At 48.7% G+C, this 18030-nt stretch overlaps 1 long non-coding RNA gene across 1 annotated transcript in view; it reads right to left on the bottom strand.

The window, feature by feature from the left end:
* Positions 1-10168: 10168 nt before the first annotated feature.
* LOC131382242 (uncharacterized) overlaps positions 10169-18030 on the bottom strand; it is an 84247-nt gene continuing 76385 nt past the window's right edge. The window contains exon 5 of the long non-coding RNA XR_009211543.1: positions 10169-11036. This is a non-coding gene — a long non-coding RNA (uncharacterized LOC131382242). The remainder of the gene's footprint in view (positions 11037-18030) is intronic.

Genomic DNA, 18030 nt, shown 5'->3' with positions numbered 1-18030 from the left:
TTATTTTGGTGTACGGCTTACCTGGATGGATGGATGGATAGATGGGTGGATGAATGGATTGATGGATGGCCAAATGGAAGGATGGACAGATGGGTGGATGGATGATTGGATGGATGGATGGTTAGATGGATGGATGGGTGGATAGGTAGATGGATGGATGGTTAGATAGAGCAACCTAATAAAAACATATCACACAAGACACATACGTGCTTTTTGTCTTATAAAAATGGAATAGTGGTTTTAATACATAGAGACGTAAACCTGTCTCATGTACACTCAACAATATTTTATGGACTTATTTTGACATTGAGAACTCTGCATATCAACATTATTATTTTTTAGCACTGGCATTTATGGATGTACCACAATGTATTCAATGAATTTTGTGTTTTAATCAAGTTAGGATGTGATTCAGCTGCATCTAGCAGAGCTCTAACTTCAACTAAGACAAAAGTGTATTTTTCACAGAAACCAAAGCTGGAGCTTGACAGTCTAGTGTTTATACAAAATTTGAGGGAAACTGTTTTTTTCCAGTGAACTGTTCTGCACTTCCTAGGATGTGAATCTCACCTTCACAGAACAAATTGATGGGAAGAGCACCAACCATCACATCCATAGGCCAAAGAGGAGAGAGGAAACAAAAAAATAAGAAATGAGGCAGAAGATAGATGTAAGGTTTCAAAAAATGCCACACAACACTTTCATTACTTTGCATTGGTCAGAACCTGGTCACATGGTCACAGCTCCCTGCAAGGGAGGCTGGGAAAGTGTTGCAAGTGTCCAGCCACTGGGGAGAGAGGAGCGCCGGAGGAAGGGCAGGGGGCCACCAGCAAGCATTTAGGCTTCCTACTTTCTTCTTATAAACATCCTTAGAGATTCATCTTTGCATATTTTTTCTGACTATTTCCTAGGGATAAATGCCTATAAGTGGAATTCAGGACTAAAAGATATGCGGCACTTTCATTGCCCAATTGCCAATTGCCCTCTAGAAAGGTTGTACCAATGAACTCACCCAAGAGGTGGGGTTCTATTTCATGAAATGTTTCTCCACCCCACATTTCCTTTTAATCCACACCCTTTGGCCTTTATTAGGCTTACACATCTCTTCAGAATCCTTGCTTCCCACATCATAATCTTGGGATTTAATACATGTTTTTCATTCAGGTTATTATTAATATCAGATTTATCTGGTTGTGCGTGAGCCCAGCCACAGCCTTAGGGAAAGAGATGTATCTTTCAGCGCTGAAGAAAATAAAAATCAAAAATCCTCGGAGACTTTGAAACTGAAGTGGGCAGGGAAGAGTGGAAAGAACAGATCTCATTCTATGAAGAGCATGGAGGGATTTTCACAGAGCATGTAGCGCTGAGTACAGCAGACCAGGAACCTGGGGGCACCCGGAGAGCAGCCTTTCCTCAACAGAAGAGGACTGAGCACCGCACAGAGTTGCGGAAAGGGAATCCTGGACAGGGGTAACAGCAGATACAAAGGCCCCACGGCAGGCACTGGCTTGGCCACTGGAGGAGCAGAAAGGAAGCCAGTGTGTCTGGAGTAGAGGGGACCAACTTGTCCAGGTTTGCCCAGAACTCTCTTGGTTTTAACACTGGAAATCTTATGTCCCAGGAAACTTCTGAGTTACAGCCAAGCTGGGATGATTTGTCCGGAACTGCCCGTTTTAAAACGGAAAGGTCTGTGTCCCACAAACCCCCTCAGTCCTGAACAAGCTGAGGCAGTGGGTCACCCTATGCTGAAGAAATGTGTGCAAGGGTGGGCAGAACAAGTGACTCTCTCCCATGTCCTCTCTCCTCTTAGCCTCAGGAGTGACAAATCTGGACACCAACATCCAGGATGAAGACTACATTTCCCAGCATCCCTTGCAGCAAACAGAGGTCATGTGACCAGGCTGTGGTCACTGGGAGGTGAAGCCTGTGCACAGTGGCTGCCTTTAGAGGAAGGACGGTTTGTGCTCTCTTGTTCTCCTCTCCCCTCCCTGCTGGCTGGCAGGAGACAGGATGGACACTGGGCGGGGGAAGCCACACTCTAAGGAAGTCAGACTAACAAGATAGAAGGAGGCTGAGACCCTGAAAACTGCAGAGAAGAATCACCTGACTGGCTTCGACTTTCTTGTGAAACAGGAATGAACCTCTACCTTGGCTAAGCCACTGTGATTCAGGGTCCTTGGTCACATTCACTGAGGCCATAATCTAATTGGTAGAAAGAAAGGGGAGGGGAGATGGAGTCAGAGAGGCAGGCAGAGATCAGATCACATCGGGCCTGTAGGCCAAGGCAGAGGAAGAAACAGGCGACCCAGGACTCAAGGACCACACCTGCTCCCAGGCAAAGGGAGTTTGCCCTGGGTGCCCCTCCATGTCTGCTGGAATAAGCGAATTTTACCCACTTCCCTTAGGACTTTGCAAGATGCACATCAGTCACAGGTACTTGTCTCCTAAGGATTCTTTCAGGTGAGCTGCCCCAACAGTGAGACTGTGACTAGAGAAGGAAAGAACCCTTGTGTGCATCCCCTCTGAGCATTGGGAGCTGTGGTTGTAGCGGCTGCTGTTACTCATCCTGACTGATACAGACACCGCCGGTAGCCCTCTCTCCTGGAAATGCCATGTAAGTTAGGTGAGGCATGACCCAGGAAAGCTCTCAAGCTGACTTCCCTTCTATCCCCAGGGCTGCTGAGCAGGGCCCACATTATCTAAGATCAGTTGGACACCTGTACACCTGCCATGGCCTGGAGCAGGTGCCAGGCACTGTGGATGATGAATGCGAGAACAGCATCATCCCTGCCCTCCTGCAGGTGACTGTCTGGTCTGCTCAGACCGTGGGATTCCTCCACAACCACCTCCTCCTCACACACAGCTCACTCATGCCAAGCAGGAAGAGGAGCTTGGGATCGCCTGACTCACTGGCCCTCACCTGGGAGCAACATGTAACAACACATGTAGTTCACACAGGGCTGATGGTTCCAGCTTCCAAGACACCCTGAGGCCTCCTTGGCTGCTTGGTAATCAGACCAGGTACATGCAAAGAGGCATGACTTTATTTTCACTTAATTGAAAAAACCACACCAGCAAAGAGAGCATCCATGTTCAGTGGCCCTTTCTCCCCCCAGTAGTGACCATTAACCTTTAAAAAGATGCTTTATGAGTCATTTGCCAAACCTCCTTCTTCATGCCGAGGTGTAATGAGGCTCATAAATAGGCTAGACTTGAGAGGGGACAAACACGAGAAATGCCACCAAGGAGAGCCCCAGGCAGAGCAGGTCTCAGGGCTGCCCAGCCATGTGTGTGCCAAACGTGGATGTGTCAGTGGCCATGCCAGGAGTTAAGCCCTCAGCCATGGGCCTCTGTGTGGCCAAGGCCAAGTATTATTCAACAGGTGAGTTCAACTGAGCCAACCATGGCAGAAATACATAAGGGAGACGATGGCTCCTCTGGTTAAATCCCCTGCTAATTCCACCTGGCTCAGAGGAAGAGCCAAGTCCTCACAACAGCCTGCAAGTCCCAACTGACTCGGCCTCCTCTCAGCTCAGATTCTCCATGCCCCTCTACCCTTCTCTGTCTCCTCTCCCACCACAGAGAGGGGATCCTGCAGGTTCATCCTGGTGGATTCAAACCCATCTTTGTTACACAGTCACCAAATGAATGTGCATAAACCATACACAGCCCTATTGAAAAAGAGAAAGGCAGGCTGGGCTCAGTGGCTCATGCCTGTAATCCCAGCACTTTGGGAGGCCGAGGAGGGTGAATCACCTGAGGTCAGGAGTCTGAGACCAGCCTGGCCGACATGGTAGAACCCCTTCCCTACTAAAACCATGAAAATTAGCTGGGCATTGGTGGCATGCACCTGTAGTCCCAGCTACTCTGGAGGCTGAGGCAGGAGAATCGCTTGGACACGAAAGGTGGAGGTTGAAGGAGCCGAGATCATGCCACTTCACTCCAACCTGGGTGACAGAGCGAGACTGTCTCAAAAAACAATAATAATATAAAAAGAAAAAGGCAAAAATTATGGCCAAGCACAGTGGCTCACACCTGTAATCCTAGCACTTTGGGAGGCCGAGATGGGCGGATCACAAGGTCAGGAGATCGAGACCATCCTGGCTAACACGGTGAAACCCCGTCTCTACTAAAAATACAAAAAATTAGCCGGGCGTGGTGGCGGGCACCTGTAGTCCCAGCTACTCGGGAGGCTGAGGCAGGAGAATGGCATGAACCTGGGAGGCGGAGCTTGCAGTGAGCCAAGATCGTGCCACTGCACTCCAGCCTGGGCGACAGAGCAAGACTCCATCTCAAAAAAAAAAAAAAGAAAAAAGAAAAAAGAAAAAGGCAAAAATTCAAACAGCTAAACAGAAACTGGACAAAAGAGTTGAACCAGCCCTTCACAGAAGGGGAAATGTGAAGGAATGGCCAATAAACACATGAAGAGGGTCTCAGCCTTACAGGATGAGGTATCATGTGACACCCACCAGACTGGCAAAAATCCCACAACAATGCAAGGGTTGGAGAGAGTGGAGAGCAGCAAGAACACTCAGCCACTGCTAAGAAAGGTTGTGAACTTTTGTTGTTGTTACGCTTGCATATGAAAGGCTGTGTGTTGTGGGTTATGAGGAAAATTACATTTCTTAACTGGGATGAAATTTTAAAAATTGAAAGCTACTGACCAGAAGAAACTTGCACTTGTGTACAAAAGAAATGCCCAAAAACGTTCTAGCAACACAGTCCTAAGGGCCCAACCTGGCCAAACCCTCATCCACAGGAAAATGAAGACATTTCCCATGTTCCCCTCATACCACGGGAGATCACGCAGCAATGAAAATGAACCACGTCAATGTGGATGCGTCTCAGGAAGAGAATGGAGGACAAAAATAGACTTTGAGCAAATGCTCAGACCCAATGCAGCATAGGAGCAGCCACACAGGAGAATTTCTTCACATCAAAGTTCAAAACTACAGTCGAGACAACAGAGCAAGACCCTGTCTCAAAAAGACAACAGAAAATTCAAACACTAAATGGCATATTGTTTAGGGATGTACACATACGTGATGAAAGAAACGTAGTATGAAGAAAAGTACGGGATTAATAAAGACTAAAGCAGAAAGTGATTCCCTCTGCAGAAGGGAAGGGACTGGGATTCAGGAGGGGCCTCCAGGGAGCATCCACAGTTATGTCTCTTCAGATTTTATTCCCTAAACTTGGTGGAGGTCCTGTGTGTCCGGTGTGTCGATGTTCTTTATACCTTACCCATATTGTACAAATACTTTTTTCTATTTAATATTTAGAAGACAGTTATACACAAGATGCATTAAATAGCAAGATGGCAGATGAACATCAGGAAGGAACATTAGGAACATCCACGATGTTCCATCCAGGGACCTTGACCATGGAAACCCTTGTGCTCATGGGCCTGGTCTCAAGACACAGTCAGCTGTTGGAGATCAGAGGCCGCACTCATCATAGCAGAGAGGCAGGACCAGCTGGGAGTGGGTCCTTCTGTGATATCTACTGCATCACTGGGTTCTGTGAAGTGACTCAGCTGCCAGAACTCACACAATATCATTCTGCACCAAAACCTCACGGAAAAAATGCTAAGTTTGAAGTTTCTCCATTAGTAGCAATTCTCAGACTAATCTCTGTCCTGCATCCCTTCTCCACAAAACAACATTTTATAGCTTTGCTTGGGTTCATTTATCCATTTATTTTTTATTTTACCAACTGATGGAAAAGACATATTGTGTGCATGTGATTTTTGTCTCTCAGTAAGGATAATTACGGTATCAATCCTATTATTATTATTACAATCATCATTTAGTTTTCTTAAGCTTCTCAAATCCTAAGAGCATTAATCAGGGTCTTTCTGTCTCATGAGCTAGAAGAGAAATCCAAACTGTGTAAAAGAAAAATGAATGCATTGATCACCAGGACTCACAAGTTCCCAGGCTTAACCTGCTTGAGAAACAGTTACACCTATGGTTTCAAGTGGCATCCTGTGATTCATTTTCTCTCTCTCTCTCCTTCCCCAACACCGGCACCATGTCTAGCATCACGAACCTCAGACTTAAACAGCACAACAGGCTCCTCCTGCGTCTCCAGCTACGCAACCCTCAGACTTAAACAACAGTAGCACCAGCTCCTCCCTGGGTCTCCAGCTCCACAACCCTCAAAATTAGAACACAGCACTGGCTTCATCCAGTCTCCAGCTCCACACCTCAAACTTGAACTACAGCACCAGCTCTTCCCTGGGTCTCCGGCTCTACGGATATTAAACTAAAACAGTAGCACTGGCTCCTCCCCAGGTCCCCAGCTACAGACCCTCAAACTAGAACAGCAGCACCAGCTCCACATAAAGTCTCCAGCTCCACACCTCAAACTAGAACTTCAGCACCCACTCCTCCCCAAGTCTCAATATCCGCAACCCTCAAAATAGAACAGCAGCACCGGCTCCTCTCCTGGTCTTCAGTTTCACGACCTTAACTATAACAGCACCACCCGCTCCTCCGAGGTCAACAGCTCTAAGACGCTAAAACTAGAACAGCAGACCAGCTTCTACCTAAAACACCAGCTCCAAGACTCTCAAACAAGAACAGCAGCACTGACTTCTCACCAGGTCTCCAGCTCCACGACCTTGAAACTTGAACGGCAGCATCTGCTCCGCCCCGGGTCTCCAGCTTCACGAACCTCAAACTTGAACAGCAGCACCCGCTCCTCCCCGGGTCTCCAGCTCCACGAACCACTCAAACTTGATCAGCAGCACCTGCTCCTCCCTGGGTCTCCAGCTCCACGAACCTCTCAAACTTGAACAGCAGCACCTGCTCCTCCCTGGGTCTCCAGCTCCACGAACCTCTCAACCTTGAACAGCAGCACCTGCTCCTCCCTGGGTCTCCAGCTCCACGGACCTTAAACTAAAACAGCAGCACCTGTTCCTCCCTGGGTCTCCAGCTCCACGGACCTTAAACTAAAACAGCAGCACTCGCTCCTCCCCAGGTCCCCAGCTGCAGACCCTCAAACTGCAACAGCAACACCATCTCCTCTCTGGGTCTCCAGCTCCACGACCCTAAAACTAGAACAGCAGCACCAGCTCCTCCTTGGGACAACAGCTCCAAGACCCTCAAACTACAACAGCAGCCCTGACTCCTGCCCAGGTTTACAGCTCCACAAACCTCAAACTTGAACTTCAGCACTGGCTGAAGTCTCCAGCTCCCTAACCCTCAAACTAGAACAGCAGCACCATCTCCTCTCTGGGTCTCCAGCTCCACGGACCTTAAACTAAAACAGCAGCACCAGCTCCTCCCGAGGTCCCCAGCTACAGACCCTCAAACTACAACAGCAGCACCGGCTCCACCCAAAGTCTCCAGCTCCCCACCTCAAACTAGAACTCCAGCACCCGCTCCTCCCCAAGTCTCAATATCCGTGACTCTCAAACAGCAGCACCTGCTCCTCCCCTGGTCTTCAGCTTCACAACCCTAACTATAACAGCACCACCCACTCCTCCAGGGTCAACAGCTCCAAGACCCTAAAACTAGAACAGCAGACCAGCTTCTACCCAGGTCACCAGCTCCGAGACTCTCAAACTAGAACAGCAGCCTTAACTTCTCGACAAATCTCCAACTCCACGACCCTTAAACTTGAACTGCAGCACCTGCTCCTCCCCAGGTCTCCAGCTTTATGGGCCTTAAACTAAAACAGCAGCACCAGCTCCTCCCAAGGTCCGCAGCTACAGACCCTCAAACTAAACAGGAGCACTGACTCCTGACCACATATCCAGCTCCACGAACCTCAAAATTAAACTGCAGTACCAGCTCCTTCCCGCGTCTCCAGCTCCATGACCCTCAAACTACAATAGCAACACTGGCTCCCCCATCCTAGGTCTCCATCTCCACGACCATCAAACTTGAGTTGCAACACTGGCTCCACCCAAATTCTCCAGCTCCAGGATGCTAACTGTAATAGCACCAGCTCCTCTGCAGGTCACCAGCTCCAAGACTCTCAAACTAGTACAGCAGCACTGACTCCTGCCCAGGTTTCCAGCTCCATGAACCTCAAACTTGAACTGCAGCACCACCTCCTCTCTGGTTCTCCAGCTTCACGACCCTCAAACTAGAACAGCAGCACCGGCTCCAACCAAAGTCTCCATCTCCACGCCTCCAACTTGAACTCCAGCACCAGCTCCTTCCTGGGTCTCACGATCCATGACCCTGAAAATAAAACAGCAGCACCAGCTCCTCTGCAGGTCCCCAGCTACAGACCCTCAAACTAGAACAGCAGCACCGTCTCCTCTCCGGTTCTCCAGCTCCATGACCCTGAAACTAGAAAAGAAATACTGACTCCCCCCACCCCCGCCACCACCAATCTCCATCTCCAGGAACATCAAACTTGAATTACAACAGCGGCTCAACCCAAAGTCTCCAGCTCCCCGACGCTAACTACAGCAGCAGCACCAGCTCCTCCCTGGGTCACCAGCTCCATGACCCTCAGGCTTGAACAGCAGCACCAGCTCCTTTCTGAGTCTCCAGCTCCACTATCTTCAGACTTGAACAGCAGCACCAGCTTCTCCCCTGGTCTCCAGCTCCACGACCCTCAAACCAGAACAGCAGCACCAGTTCCCTTCTGGGTCACCAGCTCCACAACCTTCAGACTTCAACAGCGACCCAGCTCCTCCCCTGGTCTCCAGCTCCATGACCCTCAAACTAGAACAGCAGCACCGGTTCCTTTCTGGGTCACCATGACCCTCAAACTAGAACAGCAGCACCGGTTCCTTTCTGGGTCACCAGCTCCACAATCTTCAGACTTGAATGGCAGCACCGACTTTTCCCTGGGTCTCCAGCTCCGTGACCTTCAGACTTGAACGGCAGCACCGGCTCCTCCCTGGGTCTCGAACCTGCCCAGCCTGCAGATTTTGGACTTGCTAGCCTTCAGGATCACATTAGCCAATTCCTTAAACTCAACCTCTTTCTCTGTATGTAGGATATGGACACCTCCTGCTGGCTCTTTTTCCGGAGAGCCCAGTGAATACACCATGCATCAGCCTCCATCATTCACCAGAGCATCTTTCCAACAGCCTTTGTGGTGATATTTCTTAAATTAAGGTCACTCCAAAGACCCTCACCTCTGGATTGTAACCAACTCAGTGGCAGACTTAATCCATTTCTATCTGCTGACATTTCTCACATGGCTGTTTGACAGATCGAAGCTGTCTCCCCCCACTCCCCAGGCCAGTGCACACTTATCTCCCTTGAATGTTGATTTTGTGCTCATTTTAGAGACTGAGGCACAAAGACAGGCAAATACAAGGTGAAGTCAGTGACAAATAAACAATACTATTTAGGCATTGAGAGTTTGTTTTTGTGTTTGTGTTTTTTTTGCTAATTAATTCTGCCTGGTAGAGAAGGGAGAGGGGAAGAAGGAAAGTAGAAGTTCCCTGGCAGGGCTGAGAGGCAGAAATGGTGTCTGGGCTTCCTGGAGTGGATGGGAATGGCCTGGCTCTGCTGCCTTCTATGGGTAAGGGCCCACCGGTTTTTTTTTCTGGGACTTAAGTCACCTGGGCTTATAGTGAGTGGCCCTGAGCAAGCTCTTCTCACTTGCCCCTGCCACCCAGAGCCCCAGGATGCCCTAGTTTCTGCCCCTCAAAGACCTGGGACTCCTCCTCCTGGGACCTTCTGGTCGGTTCCGCTTTTCCTTGCTTCAGGACCTTACGTGGATTCTGTCACCTGCCACCTCAGAACCCTGAGCGACACACCCACTGCCTGTCACCCAGGACAGGTTCACCCAAGTCTTCCATCCCGAGAAGGTCCTTCCTGGCACCTTGTGGGCCGACAGCATCTCCAGGGAACCACAGGACTTCAGGGGGACCTGGGAAGCATCAAGAGCTTCAGGAGGGGAGTCCTTCACAGGTGGGGATTACGGAGCCCTGCAAGGACCCTTAGAACAGGTGGGTCAGGGTGGGGCTGAGGTCTCAGCACCTTGATTCAGGTTCCTGGCTTATGTCGACCTCTCTGAAATCTCCCACCCACAGCCAAGCCGCTGGCCACCCCACTGCTGCCCTGTGTCACCCTGTTTTGATGGAGAGCTCACCAGCCTCTCCCAGCTGCTCTCCTCCTGGAGCAGGGAGTGTTGGAAGTGGGGGCTGATCTGCATATGAACGTGGCTCTTAACCAGGTGAGGGGCTTGAAGTCCTCTGGGGCTAATGACTGCTCCATGAATAATGGTCCCTCTTAACATGTAATTAAACATTTATCAGATGTATTTCTACAGAAACATCCATCTTAAGGGGGGACTGGATTTCCTACCATTCGTATCAGTTTCCTGAATTGAGGCAGAGGCACTCCTGGCTCCCCCTCCCCGGCCTCCGTTCCCTGGGCCAGATATCCTGCTGGGGCCTGTGGTGCAGTTCACCCCATGCAGAGCTTGATGGGGTTGGGTTGGTTTTAATCAGAATGGTAAATTGCAAATGATACAGGGCCTGTGCTCTGTTGGATACTTGTGTTGACCAAGTCCCTTGTGAATTAAATCATTTAATACTGGAAATGGAAAAGGCCCCCTCATCTTCCTTCTGAATGAGCCGTGAAATAGGCTCTGGGAACGGCCTCCAGAGTGAAGTGGTTGTCAGGGCTTGGCGCCAAGATCTGATGGAGGGTCAGAAGACAGGGCACCAGTAGGACAGGGTACTTGGGGAGGCCTATCACGATGCGCAGTAGATGCATCCTGTGTCGGCAGCACCCCAAACTCGGGAGGCTGGTCGGGGTGCAACTAACATACCTGGGATGTGTGCACTGACTGCATGCCACCTGAGGCACCCTCGGAGAATCTGAGAACCAAAGAATCACTCCTCAGCTTCCCAACCAGGGGACAAGTTTGGGCTCTGGCGTGGGACAGCTCTTGTCTTCACTCCGAATCTCTGACCTTTCTCAATGCAGTGCTGGGGTTGACTTGGCAGATGAGGCTGCTGGGACTCAAATCACCTCACTGGCTTGAAGTCGTATTTAATCTGCTCCCAAGAAGGTGGAGCCAAGGACTAGCTGGTCCCAGCCATGAATTCTCTGAAAATTAGAAGAATAACAAAGCATATCAAATAGGATTAACACAAACACTTTTCAACACAGTGCCTGTGAGGCAACAGAAATGTGAGCACAGGATGCCCAACAGTGGGGGGCCACCGGGCCCAATGTCTCCAAAAGCAATTTGCTGGATGTATCAAGAGCTTAAATTTAAAAAGCACTTAATCCCTGATGCAGTTATCACACGCATAAGATATTATCTTAAGGAGCTGTTTATAAATGCAAACCAAGATTATGTAGTAATATCGTCATTGCCACATAAACTGCAACAGCAGAAGTTGGAAGCAGTACAAATGTCCAACAATATAGGAATGGAGAAGAGTGCACGGGTTTTCCAGACAGGGAAATATTGAAGGATGATTTGATCATATGCTTATCTGAAATTTTCAATAGTGTGGAAAGTGCTCATGATTTCACGTGAAGTGAAAAAAAACAGATACAAAAAGGTGGATTTTACACCCTTATCACACATGCACCCATATTCAGAGGAAATAGTTAAATAAGAGACAGATCAAGGTACCAACAGTAGTAACACGTCGGTGGTTAACATTATAGACGGTTTTCATTTTCTTTTTCATAGTTGTTGGTATGTTTCCAAATTTTCAAGAATGATCAGGTCTTTGAAAATCAGAAGGAAAAAACTAAAGTTGCCAATTGCTACCAGGTGAAAACCACAATATTCTCTAGCAATTTCTTCAAACTATAGGGATCCTTCATAAAATATACAGGTCCTTTAATAACTGATATGTTCAAATTTTCAATAAAAATTCTGATGTAAAATAAGGAAAGAAACATTCAAAGTATTCATTATGATATTGTATTCATGTTTGAGAAAGATACAGAGCAGTCAAATTACTTTGGAAAGTGTAAAAATTGGTGGTTTCGTTTTAAATTGCTACCTCTAACACCTTCATGTGACTTCAGTAACCTATCTGCTCCCTGCCAACCTTAAAGTGCTTAATTACCACAAATTTCTGAAATAAATCTATCATTTGAATAACCTTTGTGAAAATCAGTAGAGTGCTTTTACATGATTTGATCACAGCAATAGAAACAGTCCCATTTGTCTCCGCACATGCAAATGACTTATTAACATTCAAGCGATGAGTTCACTTTACTGAGATTCCCAAGATATGAATAATCCCCAAACATTACTCTCCTCCCTAAAGTCCTTTAATATCATCCCTTTGCTCTAGGATGTCCTGATTCCTCACCAGCTTACATTCCCAGCAGCATCTGGTCGCCTTGCCCTCTCTGCTACCCCTGGCCTTATCACAGTTCCTTAAACTGAACAGGCTCAGCCCAACCCAGCACCTTGGCACTTGCTGTGCTTCGCAGAGCTCCCATCCAGTTCTTGCCCCCACTCAGCTCCAGCCTGTGGGATGTTCCTTAGTTCCAAGAAGGCATGGCATCCTCCTCATCCCCAGTCCTTTGCACACGCTGTTCCCTTTGCTGAAACATTCAGACCCCTCCCACCACCTGCAGTTACCTGGCTAATTCCTGCTTCCCTTTGATAGACTTTCCCTCCATTCCCAAACCCTATGCCCCAAGCTCCTATCCCCTGACCCAGGATCAAACTCTGTAATCCCCCAAATGTTTCCTTTGCAGCATTTTGCACATTCAGTTACTAGATGATATTTTCACTGAGTCTTTGAATAGTTGGCTTCCCGTCTGGTCTGGAAACTCCATGAGGGCAGAGAATGAAAGTCATGCACTCACCCCAGCAGGTTGTCTGTTAACAAAGATTAATTGAATGACTGGTGGATTTGCACAACATTTAGGCCTTTGTGCCCTGTGCTGGAATCATTCTGTGCTTGTATATTAAACACTTTACCTGAGTGGAATTTCCTTTGTCATGCTATCTGCAGGTTTAGTGAAATGACAGTCCCTGTGGAGGACAGAGAAGCCTCCAGCTGCCTCCCTATGCTGGGGTGGGAATGGGGGAACAAGACTAGATGAATCCATGAAGGAATGAAATGCACCACACAAGAGCACCAGCATCTGTTCACCTGCTACACATCAATCACTGATGGCATCCAAAAGGAAAAGACCCTTTCTCCTGTACGACATTCATCCCTGTACCTGTCCCAGCCCTGGAACCACCAGAAGGAACAGCAGAGAAGGGGACCCCAAGCCTTAGCGAGAAATGAGTAGGGGGAGAGGAAAAGCTTGGAATTAAATATGAGATTAAAATTTAGATTTGGACCAGCCTAGGCTTTTACTACCTGGATGAGAGTGATAATGATTGATGAGCTTGTTCTTATAAATAAATGTGGGCCAGGCGTGGTGGCTCACGCCTGTAATCCCAGCACTTTGGGAGGCCGAGGCAGGCGATCACAAGGTCAGGAGATCGAGACCATCCTGGCTAACACGGTGAAACCCCGTCTCTACTAAAAAAAAAAAACAAAAAAATTAGCCAGGCGTGGTGGCAGGCACCTGTAGTCCCAGCTACTCCGGAGGCTGAGGCAGGAGAATGGCGTGAACCTGGGAGGCGGAGCTTGCAGTGAGCCGAGATCGTGCCACTGCACTCCAGCCTGGGCGACACAGTGAGACTCCGTCTCAAAAAAAAAAAAAAGTGAACAAAAACCCAAGGGATCTTCCCAAAATGTCATCCAGAAGCAGAGGCCTGAGACCTAATAATAGGGCAGGGATTAGGGTGAGGCAAGGGAGACACTCACCCCAGGCATAAAATCTAAATGGGCCCAAAAAATTCAATAATCATGATAAATAATGTAGTAACACAGTACTTTTTTTTTTTTTTTTGAGACGGAGTCTCACTCTGTCGCCCAGGATGGAGTGCAGTGGCGCAATCTCGGCTCACTGCAAGCTCCACCTCCCGGGTTCACGCCATTCTCCTGCCTCAGCCTCTCCGAGTAGCTGGGACTACAGGCGCCCGCCACCACGCCCGGCTAATTTTTTGTATTTTTTAGTAGAGACAGGGTTTCACCGTGGTCTCGATCTCCTGACCTCGTGATCCGCCCACCTCGGCCTCCCAAAGTGCTGGGATTACAAGCGTGAACACAGTACTTTTTAAAACTCAAACTTCATGCAAAAAAACCTGTGATTAACAAAATATTAAAAATTTAAAGACAGGATCCTTTGTGAGGAAGGAGGAGGAGGAGGAAGGAGAAGAAAGACAGGAAGAGGAGGAGGAGCGGGGGAGGAGGAGAAAAGGAGACAGGATTCAATGCAGCACTTGAACAATTTGGCCTCACTTGCTCACCCTAACCCAGCCCTGCCTCACAGAAGCTACTGGAAGGCAGCTCCTGGAGAAAAGTGAAGCTGTTTCCTGCTTGTATTCAGTTCAGACCTTCCGTAAACCAGCTACAGGTGAGACAGTGATGACTCACCTGTGCCAAACAGGGCTGAAATCTACCATCAGGACCACTATAACCGGGTCCGTGTTGCCCGTTCCCAGCTGCGCTCAGACACTTTGACTTAAAGGCTCAGGCCAGTGTTGCTTCTCTCATTGACATCGAGAACTTGTTAAGAGAAGTATCAGCTATAGGAAGTCAGATCTTCCCAAGGGATGCAATCAAGGAGTTTATTTATTTAAAATGCAGCCCTGTGTGGGGGTAGGAAGGGGAATGATTCTTTTTTTTTTTTTTTTTTTGAGAGTCTCGCTCTGTCGCCTAGGCTAGAGTGCAGTGGTGTGAGCTCTGCTCACTGCAAGCTCCGCCTCCCAGGTTCACGCCATTCTCCTGCCTCAGCCTCTGGTGTAGCTGGGACTACAGGCACCTGCCACCACGCCCGGCTAGTAGAGATGGGGTTTCACCATGTTAGCCAGGATGGTCTCGACCTCCTGATCGAGACCACCCACCCACCCACTCATGATCTACCCACCTCAGTCTCCCAAAGTGAGGCACCAGACCCGGCCAGGAAGGCGAATGATTCTTATTCTTGTTTTCATCTTTATTCACTTTCTCTGTTGTGTCGTCTCTGGCCATGAGCCTGTCACTTCCGTAATAAAAGAGCAGCAGTCGCTAGGGTTCTATTTGGAGGGGAAAGTACAGACCACCATCAACATGGTCAGGTTTCTCCCAGATCAGCCCCAGGGAGCAAGAACTGCCAGCTTACAAGGACAGGTCTGTGCTCTGCGGATGGGCCAGAAAGAGGGTGTGCAGCGAGGGAATGGTAATCACATAGGAGAAAATGGCCAGGGTCACAGCCTGGTTTGTCCCCTTCCCACTGGGGGCCTGCAGAAGGCTGGTCCAAGCCAGCAACACCCATGCATAGGGGTCAAAATGGACTGGGACCCTTCAATTGCTTCCTGGTGTCTTGAGATAGCCTCCCACCCACCGGCCCCCACGGTGGGCTCCTGCACTGGCTTCACCAAGAAGAAACTGGGAGGCTGAGGGGCTGACCTGTGGGGAGAGCTTTTACTCAGTCCCTGTGGACCTGTTGAATGTTTAACTTATCCTTAAAAAACATGCCTGCCTCTTTGCATGTCTAACTGTCATAAGGAACATGTGTTACTTTGCTAAAGAAGGAAAACATCACTCCAGACCACCTGTGCATTTAGTAAACACCAATTCCCAGCCCAGAGCAGTGGGTTTGCTGCTGCTGCAAAAAAAAACAAAAGCTCAAAACCCACGTGGAGCCTTCAAAGGCCACCTGGCTCCAAACTCACCCTCGGAATTCACTAACTGGTGTGTCTGGAGCTGTTTCTTTTTTGGTGTCTGGTGTTAGGAAAGAGAAGACACAGGGACACCAGTTGGGGGCTTAATCCCATCAGACCCAAACCTCGGTTCTCTGTGTCCCATCTAGACGCCACTGGGGCTGAATGAACCACAAGCTGCTGCCCTGAGCAGGGAGTCGAACCCACCCTTGATCAGATGGTTGAAGCCGCACACACCCTCTAGGGCCCTGCATGGGGGTGGGGAATCACCTGTTGGTTTTGTCTCACAGCAGGGATGACCCCTCACTGGGCACCCCAGCTCAGACCTCAAGGGAAACAGGACTGAGGGAAGATGGGTGGACGGATGGGGCCCCTGGTGGGAGGACTCACAGGGTAAGAGACCCCACCCATTTGGGCAATTCACACTCGGGGTCTTTGGGGCCCTCGAAGGAAACCGTTGGTTCACAGTGAACACAGACAGGTCCAGCTATTCAGGGTCACAATTATCTGCAGCAGGGACAACCACACACTCCCAAAAGATGAATTCGGTAAGGCAGAAACTTTAGCTTATGATGAATTTCTTACTGAAAATGATTTCTCTAATCATGTTTTATTTACCTGTATTTACAGATTAAAGTTTCAGTATGGCACCTTAATTCCTTAACAAAGAGAAAGAATGCATATCTTGTGGTAATGGGGACCAGCAGCTCCATGAATCAAAGCTTTCTGTGGCTCGATCTAGTTCAGGGTCTGAGTGACACATTTAATGTGCCTGTAAAAGCCTCTGTAAACAGGGAGCAGCGTTAGAGCCAGCAGAGCCCAATGGCTTGCTGGAGCTGATGGAGATTTAAGGGAGCAGGTTTGAACTCCTCGTGAGGCAGAATGAGAGGAAGGCTCTCCCCATCTCCTGAGTGTCAGGCTGGACTCAAAGGGGAGAGAAAATACTTTAAATAAAACAAAATACTGTCATTGCAATGTGACAATTCTCTTCCCTTTTTTTTTTTTTTTGGACTCAGGTTCTTATTCTGTCACCCACCCAGGCTGGATTACAGGGGCATGATCTTGACTCACTGCAGCCTCAACCTTCCAGGTTCAAGTGATCTTCCTGCCTCCTCAGTAGCTGGGACCACAGGCATGTGCCACCACATCTGGCTTTTTTTTTTTTTTTTTAAGACATGAGGTCTCACCACATTGCCCAGGCTGGTGGATTACAGGTGTCAGCCACCACGCCTGGCTCCCTTCTCTTTCTATCTCACCTGACAGTGTCTCTGCATCCCCATCTCTTACCACTCTCCCAACTTCTTAGTTACTCTGGCCCCATCTCTGATCCTCCTGATCTCTGGCCTTTGCACTTGCTGTTCCTTCCACCTAGCATGCTGTTCCCTCAAATCACCCACGGCAGCCCCATCTTATCCTTCAGGACTCAGCCCATATGTCACCTCCTCAGAGAGGCCTTCCCAGACCACTCAAAATGAAAAAGTAGCTCCGCCCTCATGACTCTTTATCCCATCTCCCAATCTGTGTCCTTTATTGTATTTTTCACAGTCTGAATGATGTTTATGTGTTGACCTGCATGCTGTCCATCCTCAGAGACTGGAACTTCCTGAGAGTGTCATGAGATCAGATGGCTCTTACTCGCCGCTGTGTCCCAGACACCAGCACAGCAGCCTGTGTTTAAAGGTGCTCCGTCAATATTTAAGTGACTGGACAGATACAGAAGTGGATGGTTACACTGACAGTTTTCACAGGGGGACGTGTTGCTTTGTCTTCGACTTGTTCCATTGTTCTCGTATATAACATGGGCCTGACCAGAAACAGGTGGTGCTTGGACATGACAAAAAATGTTCACACAATCTGTTGGACAATAAACCACGTAAGTACCCCTTCTCTATCCGTTATTCTATACCTTTGTGGATAAATCACTAGATTTCATGTGGGCTCAGGAATTTTGAAATATATGTTTTAACAAATTGCTCATGTAGACAGGGATCCTAAAATATAGAGAGACATATAGTTGCCTGAGCCCTGCACGCTCTACGCATGACTTTGCAATCCATTCTTCGAGGAAGTCTGCAGCGAAGATGGCCCTTCAGAACTGTGATGAATTGAGTCAAGGGTCTGGACCTTTAGACCACTGTGTTTACTAACAGTCTTTGGAGATGGACGGACCCCAGGAAGGGTGACTGGACAAAGCAGTTCCTCTCGGCCAGGGGCATTTTCTGGGGAGGGTCTCAGCTGTGAGCTCTCAGCAGGCAACCCCCGGGACAGTGGGGCATGTGTGCCTGCTCCTGAAAGGGGACGTGGGGGACATATCCCAGCAACTGGTCCAAGCCATTAGTCTTTCTCACCAAGGCCATT

This window comes from Hylobates moloch, unplaced genomic scaffold, assembly GCF_009828535.3.
Source record: "Hylobates moloch isolate HMO894 unplaced genomic scaffold, HMol_V3 SCAFFOLD_21, whole genome shotgun sequence".
Lineage (NCBI taxonomy): Eukaryota > Metazoa > Chordata > Mammalia > Primates > Hylobatidae > Hylobates > Hylobates moloch.
The sequence above is the reverse complement of the archived record's forward strand: the minus strand, read 5'-3'. Positions and strand labels throughout refer to the sequence as shown.